Below are 11,691 nucleotides of genomic sequence, written 5' to 3' on the forward strand. Positions count from 1 at the left end.
GCCACAGCACGTGGTGTGTGGAACCTGAGTTCCCTGAAGAGGGATTGAGGCTCTACTGTCGAAGCATGGAGTCCTGACCACTGAATCACCAGGAAATTCCAAGGGCATTATTTATTACTTTAAAAAAAATCAGAATATAATTTCTTTGCAATGTGTTAATTTCTGCTGTACAGTAACATGAATCAGCCATATATGTGCACATATACCCCCTCCTTCTTGAGCCTCCCTCCCATCCCCTACCCCCATCCCACCCCTCCAGGTCATCACAGAGCAGTGAGCTGAGCTCTCTGTGCTACACTGAAGCTTCCCACTAGTTAACTAATGCTGCTCTCTCAACTCATCCCACCCTCTACTTCCCCCACTGTGTCCACAAGTCTATTCTTTATGTCTGTGCCTCTATTCCTGACCTGCAAATAAATTCATAAGTACCGTTTTTCTAGGTTCCACATATGTGTGTCAATATCTGATCCTTATTTTTCTCTTTCTGACTTCACTGTGTATGACAGGCTCTAAGTTCATCTATATCAGTACAACTGACTCAATTTTGCTCTTTTTTATGGCTGAGTAACATTCCACTGTATATGTGTACCACATCTTTTTTATCCATTTATTTATTTATTTAAAAAAAAGTTTAAAATATTTATTTGGCTATGCTGGGTCTTAGTTTCAGCATGAGATATCTTTAGTTGTGTCATATGGGATCTTGTTCCCCGGACGTGTGAGCCACTGGACCATCAGGGAAGTTCCCCAAGGGCATTTTTAAAGGGTTGATGAGTTTCTAGTCCTGGGGGGCATCTGGCCAAAGATGGACAGCCATGTATCAGGAAGGCAGTAGAGGGCAGTTGTGTGCAGGGGGCGGTTTGGACTAAACTTCCAAGATGGCTTCTGGCTATGGTCTATGATCTCTCCATCTAACACTGAGATAAGGCATTCCTTTTAAGCTAAACTGAGAAAAAACAACAGGGGATGAAAGTATCATTTCCTTATGACAGTGGTTCTCAAACTCTTCAGCAAATCAGAATTGCCTGGAGGACTTGATAAAAACACAAACTGTTGGGTCACATCCCCAGAATTTCTTAAAAAAAACCTTTTTTTTTTTGTTTTGATTGGAGGATAATTGCTTTACAATGTTGTGTTGGTTTCTGTTGTTAAAAATCAAGAATCAGTCATAATTGTGTTTATAAATCCCCTCTTTCCTGAGCCCCTCTCTCCCCACCCCAGAATTTCTGATTCGGCAAGTCTGGGATGAGTCCCCAAATCTGTTTCTAACAGGTTCCTAGGGAATGCTGATGCTTTTGGCCTGAGGACAGTATTTTGAGAACTGTTCTCCTGTGGGCTCACCAGGCTAGGAGGTAGAGACCTGAGTTCTTGCTACTTGCTACTCTGTGTAGCTATGAACATCAGGCAAGTCACCTACTCTATCTGAGACTCACTATCCTCATTGCTAAAAGGAGACAAGTTAAACTAGATCATTACTGATCATCTTTTCAATGCAATGGGTCTCCTTCAACTTTCCTTTTTCTTTGGTGGACATCCTATTTAGAGAGACGTTGCCCCTGGATGTATAATGTGTCATTAAATAACAGCCGGCTTAGCCTTCGCTTCCATGGTGGCTCAAACAGTAAAGAATCTGCCCACAATTCGGGAGACCTGGGTTCGATCCCTGGTTTGGGAAGATCCCCTGGAGAAGGGAATGGCTACTCACTCCAGTATTCGTTCCTGGAGAATTCCATGGACAGAGGAGCCTTGTGGGCTACAGTCAGGGGGTTGCAAAGAGTTGGACACGACTGAGACTAACATTTTCATTGCTTAGCCTTATTGTTGGCAAATATCTGATTTTCTTCTTTTTTCTTTGTTGGACAGTTGCTCAGGGTTCTCTGGATCTATAACCACTGAGTCAAGTGATATTTAAGATATCTCCTTAAATATCTTAAAGATGTGACCTTCTAGGATATTCAAGATCCAATGCCTTGAGTTACTTTTTGGAGGCTGGTGAGCCTCAGCTCCCATAGCTTATTAAGGATGTAGTCAGGAAGCCCTTGACATCAACGGGAAGTTCAGGTGGGTGGCTTTGAAAGCTTCTTCCTCAGTTCTCAGACAGGTGTTAAGTCCCCACGGCTTCCCTGGTGTCATTCTTAGGGTACCACGTTTTGAGAGTTTGGGGCTGGTACTGATTCAAAGATTTTGGGGTTCATGACCCAGATATGTTCTTCAGGAGAGCCATTAGTTTTTAAAAGAGATGAAAGGATTAATATCTCTAGATGTTTCCACTTAGAGATGATTTTGGTTCTCATTAGGCTGAATCAGTGCAGATGTGTGTTTCATTGCTAAGTATATCACCTACACTTCACACACCTAGAAGAGGTGCCTGCCGAACATTTGAGCCTCTGCCAGCTGCTGAAAATCCTGCCTGTACTGCTTGGTAACACCTTTGTACCCACATCTTTTTGAGCTAAGTGAACTGTTAGCTTGTGCTAAAAACACATTATTAGCTTGATCATTTGTATGCAATGCTTGGAGCTGAACTGCTGCCCTTCTGTTGGAGGGAAGAGGGGGCTTGCTGTTTTGAATATCTTTGTCTCTCTGGGAGCAAGTAGAACCAAGCCTGTCTGTGAATTGGAGTGATTTTGAGAGGCTTTCTCCGCAGGCTCAAGTTGATAAGATTCTTCTGCACACAAGTGTTTTCTAAGCACTAAACTTCCTTCCAGGCTCCATGCAAGTTATGAGATCCTGTCTGTCCCCCCTGCCACCGCCAACCAGCTCCTAACAGTTGAGCAGGGCAGCCAAGTCTCCAGACAGATGTTCAGGGAACAGAAGGCTCAGTGGAGACTGATGAAAATGACCCCCTTGGGCTCTCAGGAGAGGCTGCTCTTCCGACCAGCTGAACAGCTAATGTGGAGAATGATGCAAGCAAGGTAGAAGGTTGGCCCTCCACGTGGGGGAACTAAATGGACACTTTTCTAAATTTTTTTTAATTGAGGGGAAATTGCTTTACAATGTTGTGTTGATTTCTGCTGCAGAAGATGTGGTACATATATACAATAGAATAAATGGACATTCTAATGCTGGATCTTTGAACGATTGTGGAGACCTCGGTGGAGTGGTCAGTCAAGATAAATTAGATGGTGGCTGAAGTAGTTGAAGCAACAGATGATGGGCGAGGCCTGAACCTGCTGGGGTTAAGGGGGTGGAACGAGTGGTGCTGGGCTTTCAGCCTAGAATACGGTTCCTGTGTCCTCAGCCCACGCTGGCTCCCAGTTCAGTCCCCTTGGCCTGTGAGTCATTCTGCAGGTGGGATCACTGGGGCTGTGACTTGCCCACCAGGTCCATCCAGGGCTGCACAAAGGGCATGGCACTGCCTCTCCATGACAGGAAAGAGAGATTATTTTTTAGCCAAATTCTGCAGGATGAGCTATTGCAGTTTTCATTTTCTCAGCACATTTTATTGAATTTTATTAGGTCATTTAGCAAATAATTTTAATTTTCTGCTTAGATCAGAATTTCAGAAAGTAATGTACTGTTGTACCGTTAATGAGTCCCTTAATAAGCTCCAGGAGGATGCGATTTGCAAATCACTCCCGAACATATCTGTCACTCAGCCTGGTTGCCAATTAGCTCACTCCTCAGCTGTTCTCCCTGAGAGGGCCGGGAGATTTCTGGAAGATTCCTGTACCTGGTTGGGTCTTCTGTGCAGGGGAGCAGGTGAGGAAGCCAGAGGTCATTTTAGCGTCGAGCTGTGGCACCTGCTGTTTTCTTGTTTCCTCCCTGTGGATCTGGTTCATAATCTCAAAATTGATCCTGGGTTGCTTGGATCCAGTAATCATGACACTTGGCAGCTTAACCACGCAGGCATCCTGGGATTTCAGCTGCAGGATGGTGATGAGCAGAGAAGCAGATAGGATGCAAAACTGATTGAAGACGTGTTTATGCTGGGCACTGGACCAGGACACTCTGTTTATTAATATTATCTTTTCTACAAATAAGACATTAATACTTTTCTTGTAAACTATTTTGTGCTGTGCTGTGCCCAGTTGCTCAGTCGTGTCTGACTCTTTGTGACCCCATGGATGTAATCTGCCAGACTCCTCTGTCCATGGGGATTCTCCAGGCAAGAATACTGGAGTGGGTAGCCTAAAAATCCAGGGGATCTTCCTGACCCAGAAATTGAACCGAGGTCTCCTGCATTGGGTGAGCTACCAGGGAAGCCCCAGTACTAACAAAATCACTCCTTACTCTGCTAACAGTTTTAGGACAAGGGTTGGTAAAACTTTGGCCCACAGGCCAAATCTATTCTACAGATTGTTTATGTGAATAAAATGTTATTGGAAATTGAGGGAACTGAGGCCAAATTCTCTCAGCTACATGTTGTCTATGGCTGCTTTCATGCTACAGCGGCAGAGCTGAATAGCTGTGACAAAGACAGGGTGGCCTGCAAAGCCGAAGATATTTGCTATCTGGCCCTTCCTGCGGTTTGCCCACCCGTGGCTTAGAATATGGACTCTCATGCCTTTTTCTACTCATTTGTATGCCAGGCGTGTTCACAGATTCTATTGAATTTTGCACATAACTGAGATTGTACCATATGCCTTGTTCTGAGGTCTGACCTTTTTTTTCTCTTGATTATATGTCTTGGGGATCATTCCATGGCAGAATATTATTTTATTGATTTATATTTTATGACTACATAGTAATCTATAATACAAATACCTTGTAATTTATTTATGCTTTCTCTCTTTTTGTATTTCAGTCAATTATCTTCATGAGTTTTTCTAAATAAACTTTTCATTTTGGCATAATTTTCAATTTACAGAAAAGTTGCAAAGATAATACAGAGAATTCCTGTAGAGGGTCATCTAGTTTCTCCTAATATTAAGAGCTTATGTGACTGTGGGGTATTTGTCTACTGAGAAATCGACGGTAATACTATTTATTAATTTTTAATTATAGCAGTAATTCTTATCAGCTCACTCCTTGTAAAAATAAAACAGTATTGCTGTTGTTCAGTCGCCAAGTCAAGTCCTACTCTTTGTGACTCAGTGGACTGTAGCATGCCAGGCCTCTGTGTTCCTCACCATCTCCCGGAATTTGCCCAAGTTCATGTTCATTGCATCAGCGATGCCATCTAACCATCCGAAACAGTATAGATTAGGCTAAAGTTCTCTTTGATCTTCCATCCTTATCTCAGGACCCTTACCCCAGGGGTTCCTGCCCCCACTTTGCTATTTATTTTTCAAGACTTTTCTATACACAAATGCACACGATATTGAAAGTGTAATACAGTTTTATAGTTTAAAAATGTACCATGCTTATCATTCTTCAACTTTTGCTTTCCTTTCAAATGGTCCTGGATGTCTGCTCATGGTCATGAACAGAGATTGGCCTCATTCTTGTACTTGCTGCTTTACTTTTCCAAATATGATATAACATAGTCAGTTGAGCTGTTTCCTTATTGATGGCAGTTTAGGTTGTTTCTATTTTTTCACCATTATGAACAATGCTGCAATCAGCGTCCTTGCACATTCAGCTTGTTTTTTTTTGCACGTGTGTAATTATTTTTTTTTTTTGAGGGATAGATTCCTGTAATTAAAATCACTGGGTCAATGGGCATGTATGTACATTTTTCAGTAGATACTACACAAAATTGTCTTCTAAAAAGCCTTGTCATCATACAACTCCACCATGATGTGTGAGAATGCCTTTTCCTAATAACTGTCACCCATGAAAACTACATTTGGGGGGGGCCAGATTGAGAAATGCTATATTCATATAGGATAAAGTAGACTTTAGAATAAAGAAAATTACCTGAGATAGAGAGGAACATTATAGAATGATTAAAGGGTCAATTCACTGAACACAAAACAGAGGACATGATCCTGTTATATAGACATGGTTATAAAGAGGCAAAGTACAACAGCAAAACTGTATCTGCTAAATCTAAACATGCTGCCCCTTGAGCCAACAATTCTAGCCCTGGCTACACACCCAAGAGAGAGGAGTGCATACGTCCACCATACATCAGTGGCAAAGACAAATGGGAGTATGTTCAAAACAGCATGATTCATAATGGCCAGAAACTAGAAAACCACCCAAACATCTAGCAACATAAAATGGATATATAGGCTGTAAAGTATTCGTGGGTTGGAATATCACACAGTAAAGACAAAGAATGACTACCATTACATGCAATGAGTTGGATGAACATCAGATATTATGTTGAATGAAAAAAGCAAGTACCAAGAAGCAGATAATGTGCGATGTCGTTTAAATGAAGTTCAAACACAAGGAGGGAAAATTAATCTGTGGTGTATAAGTCATTATGATGGTTCCTCTGTGATTGGGAATGGGTGTGAGAAACTTTCTGGGGCAGACTACTATATCTGGAAATGTATTTATCTTTTTTTTTTTTTTCAGCTGTGCAGAGTGGCTTGCAGGATCTTTGTTCCCCAATCAAGGGACTGAACCCAGGCCGTGGCAATGAAAGCCCAGAATCCTAACCACTGGACCTCCAGGGAACTCCCAAGAAATGTTTATGTCTTGATCCGTGTGGTGGCTACCTGGATGTACACATAGATAAAAATTCGCTGGCCCCTAAGACTTGTGCCCCTTATTTATGTCTTCATAACGAAGTATATAATACATGACAAACTCTGATTGAGCAACACTGTTAACTACTTACTTTAATGCTAGACTCTGCTGTCATCTCCTGAGCTGCAGTCTTCCGTCATCTCTATCATGGGTTACCTGACTCAGTTTCCCTGATGCATCCTAGTTCTTTGCTGGATCTGAGTGCAGCTCTGCTAGTGTCCCTTCCTGGGGGAGGGCCTGGGATTTTCTGCCTCCAGCCACTGGCTGGGCTCCATTCATGGGGATCCTGTTTGTTCCTTGTTTTTTGTTTCCCCCTGTAACTGACATTTGTTGTAGTTATCTAAAGCCCTGAAAGAGAAATTAAAATTCAACAGTAAATGTGGGAAAGTAGCTTCATAGCATATTCTGAGGTCCTTTCTCTGTTCATTCCTTTCTTTTTTTCAAGTTTTTTTTTAAATTTATTTATTTGTCTGTGTCTTAGTTTGCGTCTGGGATCTCAGTTGCACCATGTGAGATCTTTCCTTGCGGCGCATGGACTCTCTAGTTGTGGCTCGAGGGTTCTGGAGGGTTCTGTCATGTAGCTTAGTTCCCCTCCCCTGTGGCATGTGGGGTCTTAGTTCCCCATCTAGGGATTGAACCCGTGTTTCCTGCATTGCACAGAGGATTCTTAACCACTGGACCACCAGGAAAGTCCCACTGTTTGCTCCTTTTTGACCATACATATTCTTCCTGTTTGAGAGGTTGACTGCCAGTTCCAGAGCTGGGCTCCTCAGCAACTTGCACAGACTGCCTGGGACATTTGCCCTCTTTGCTGAGGACCCCCTAACCCACCTCAAGGTTCCCACCATCTCCGCTTTCCGTCTTCTCTGCTTCTGGACGTCCCCAGCCTAGTCCCCCTCCCACACCATTGCAGGTGCCTGTTTAGATGATTATAAACAGCCCTCTGTGACATGGCAGAGCTGTCTCTGTCACAGGCATCCGCTGGAACACGGCTGAGCACTGAGGCAGCCCCTCTCCTGTCCCCTCTAACTTCCCCTCTAATGGGCCTCCCTGACTTTAAAGGTGCTATTTCCTGGGTGGTTAAAGGGACATGAGATGTTTATCAGGGGATGTACCCAAGCATCATCTTTGCCAGTGAATCCCCCTGGGCGTCTTTGCTACAAATATGCCTATTTGTCATTTCTTGCCTTGCTTGGAGCACTGACTTTACTGCCAGGAATGATCAAATTTCTTCTTGCAAAACACCACCAGAACTGATAGCTGGAAAGATGACCCCAGTGACAGCCCATTACTATAGAAATTAAAAAACGACTCAGCAGTTAGGGGACAAGAGCTCCATGTGGGCGCACAGCCTTCTCAGTCTTGCTTATGGGGTAGGCTGGGAGTTGGGCTGTTGGTGGGTGATGGCAGGTGCTTTATTCCTGAAACAAATGTGTCCATGTGCAATTGTGTTTACCAGAACACTAGCTGGACTCATCTGTGGGCTAGTCTCACAGTCTCTGGACTGGTGGGTCCAGATTCCTTGTTTTAACTGCTTTTTCTTTTTATACGGAACGAGAGTAGGAAGCAGCTTATTAACCAGTTCACTTTGACCAGTTTCCATTCCTTCACCAACCTGCAATAATTTGCAGTATTTCTGGAACAAAAGCAGGAGAGGGCTTCTCTAAAGTTAGTACTGATGAGTCAGACATTCAAGAAGGAGTGGTCATCAGTTTTGTAGGGTGAGAAGCGAGCCTTAGGCCTGTAGGGTGCTAGCTGTGCATGGCTGTTCCCTCCTTGGCTGGGAGTGGGGGAGGGTGAGGGCTGTCACTGAATGCCTGTCTTCTAGCAGTAACCTGTTCCCTGTCACCAAGGTACCAGGGATCTGGGCCTGGCTGAAGTAGACCTGGGTTCCAGTCCCAGCTCTGCCGTTTTCTAGCCTCCCCACTTTGCACCAGTCGCAGGAGGACATATTCCCAGAGTTGGAACAGCTCTGTGGCTTGACCTCTCTGCATCAGCTCTGCTTGCTCAGCCTGTCTCTGCTTGGATGCTTCCAAGACTAGAGTACTCACTACCTCTTGAGAGGAACCTGCTTCAATAGCCCCAAAGTCTGAATATCAAACGTAAAATGGAGTTCATGCATTCCTTTATTCACTGGATGTTGGCCGTATCTGTAACCACATCTCCAGGTTCTTCGACCTCTGGGCGCATAGATAGTCATAGCTTGTCCATTGCAGGAAGGAGGTCCCATGTGGGGCCCACCTAGGCCTGTGACAGGTCCACAGATTAGACCTGGCCAGTGTGGCTGTCAGCCCTGGACCACTGGGGCGAGCACAGCAGGACCGCTCCCCTCCCCACTCCTCCCCTCTCTGAAACATCCAAGTACAGGATTGTATGTCGGAAATCAGGGGAGTGATCCTCTTCCCATCTCTGTGCTGCACTTGGTTGCTTGGGTCGCAAAGGGGCACTGACCATGAGCAGTCTCACGACCTCCTCAGTGGGAGCATCTCCTTTATCTTCTGTGTGATCCTTCTCTTCCACAGGGTCTCTGACTCATACCTAACCCGCCTTTCCCCACCTCTTCTCTTTGCTCCAGCTGAACTAAACGTTCCCCTTCTGAGTTAACAAAGCGGGTATGCAAGAGACAGGGACAACTCTTAAAGAGGAAGGAATATTGTCTAAGTCCCACTCATAGGAAGCAATCATTTGCCACCACTGGCTTCACCATGACACTGTGGTGCTAAATAAGAGCAGCTATATAGTGCTTGGCACAGTGAATCCTCAGTACAGTTATAACCATACAGTGGCCTTAGTGCCCCATGCCAGGTCCGGTGTGAGACATTGTGGATCCTGGGATGTGGGCAGGATGGAAGGTGGGAATGAGGTTGGAACAGCAAGGAGGATGGGGAGTGTCACTCTTGGCAGCTCCAGCTCACCTGGTTCCCACCACTGGCAGCAGATGGGACCATCAGCAAAGGTCGTTCACTTTCTCCCTCTGCCCCTCTTCCCTCCAGAAACCATTACGATTCTGAAATCTAGGTCCAGCAAGAATGAGGCTCAAGCTTGGGCCAAGATTATCTCAAGAGACTGAAAAGATTGGCTTCATAGAAGATGTACCCTAGACACACTCTGGGCGTGGGTGGGCTCTCTGGGGGCTTACTACCTCCAGGTGAAACTCTGATGGCCTCATACCCCACTCTACTCTGTTACTCCATTCCTGTTCATGCTTCTGTGGAAATACCAGGTTAAGACTCCCGGATGCACTGATTGTTGGAGGTTGGTGCTGGGTGGGAAGGCTGTGGGGCTTTTTCAGGTGGGTCCTGAGGTAGGGAGACCAGAGAGAGAATCTGAAGGTTAGAAAGAGAGGAAGCAAAGCCTGTGGCTGAGATGTGGGGCCCCAGATCAAGTGACCAGAATTTGTCAAGATTGAAAGTGGATTGCAATGCTGCATGCAGAGTGGGTCAGGGAGAGCCATCCAGACTAAAGCAGTGAAGGCGACAAGGTTGTGTTGGAGGCTTCCTTTCATGCTCTGTGGGCAGAAGTCTGGGTCTCTGAATGGCATCAGAGCCATGTAAGGATGGGCACTTTCACTGTATTCCCTGCAATTGGTCGGGTTTGCTTCTATTGTTTCCAAAGACCCATTGGGCATTCACACGAGTACATCTCACAGCCACTTCAGTCTTATATCCCCAAAGCTTCCTATTCCTTTCTTCACACTTCCTTTCCTGGGAGTGGCTCTACCATTCACCTACTCCCCCAGGCAGGAATTTGTCACTTCCTTGCCATTTGCCATCTCTTGCTAAGTCTGCGCTCCCTCCTCAGTGTCCTTTGAAAACCATCTCCCTTCCCTCTCTGCTCTATGGCTGCCAGTTCTAGTGGGTCTCTCCTGGGGCACAAGGTCCCTCTGGCTCTGCTCTCTCTCTTGCAGATCTGCCGTTCACATGGTCACCTTTCTGTGCCCAAACCTTAAGCATGTCTCTTCCTCCTCCACAATGAATCCTTGCTACCGTCTGGGTGATGTCCAGACCTTGCACGAGACCCTTCTGAGTTGCAGAAGTGTCTGGTTCTGTCTCTCTGCAGTCGCCCACAAGCACTTCCCCTACACAGCACCACTGAAATGTACTGAGTACTTACTGTGTGTTGGATCCTGTGCTGGGAGACATTCATATGTGATTTCACTGACTCCAAGAACCACCTGATCTATACGTCTGTCTGTTGTCTGACTTCTACCTGGAACCACTTCCCTCCTCTCCAGCTATGAGTTTCCCCCTATAATCCATGTCTTTTGGAACACAATACATTTACACAGACTGTGTATTGGACTTACTGGATTTGAAGCCTGACTTTTTCACTTAGAAGCTGGGTTACCTTGTGCATATTATGTAGCCTTTCAGTGCCTCAGTTTCCTCATCTATATGAGTAGTGATAGCCCCTACCTTGTAATAGAACCCAATACATACTACCAATAAGGTGCTTAGCACAACGTCTGGAATGCTAGAATTGCCCCCAGAATGCCAGGTGTAACTCCACTTGCTGTTTTTAAATTGAAGTATAGTTGATTTGGGCTCCCCAGGTGGTGCCAGTGGTAAAGAACCCATCTGCCAATGCAGGAGACTCTAGAGACGTGGGTTCAATCCCTGGGTCAGGAAGATCCCCTGGAGGAGGGCACGGCAACCCACTGCAGTATTCTTGCCTGGAGGATCCCATGGACACAGGAGCCTGGTGGGCTCGTCTATAGGATCACAAAGAGTCAGACACACAACTGAATCGACTTAGCATGGCATGGCATGCATAGTTGATTTACAATATTACGTTAATTTCAGGTGTACAACATAGGTATTCGGTGATACAGATATTTCTACCCCAATGCTGGGAAAGATTGAGGGTCAGAGAAGAAGGGGGCAACAGAGGATGAGATGGTTGGAGAACATCACTGACTTAATGGACATGAGTTTGAGCAAACTGCAGGAGATAGTGAAGGACAAGGAAGCCTGATCCGCTGCAGTCTGTGGGGTTGAAGAGTCAGACACGACTTAGTGACTGAACAATGAACAAAATCTATCTGTCCTTCTTCAGATTCTCTTTTACAGGTTATTACAAAATATTGGGTACAGTTCCCTTGTGCTA

The 11,691-nt window shown here is 45.2% G+C and overlaps 1 long non-coding RNA gene across 2 annotated transcripts in view; it reads left to right on the forward strand.

Moving 5' to 3' along the window:
- The window catches only part of LOC133044472 (uncharacterized), a 92,044-nt gene extending 85,093 nt beyond the window's left edge, over positions 1-6,951 (forward strand). For both annotated transcript variants that reach the window (XR_009689943.1, XR_009689942.1), the window contains exon 3: positions 6,412-6,951. This is a non-coding gene — a long non-coding RNA (uncharacterized LOC133044472). The remainder of the gene's footprint in view (positions 1-6,411) is intronic.
- Positions 6,952-11,691: the final 4,740 nt, after the last annotated feature.

Source organism: Dama dama, chromosome 23 (assembly GCF_033118175.1).
Source record: "Dama dama isolate Ldn47 chromosome 23, ASM3311817v1, whole genome shotgun sequence".
Taxonomy (NCBI): Eukaryota; Metazoa; Chordata; class Mammalia; order Artiodactyla; family Cervidae; genus Dama; species Dama dama.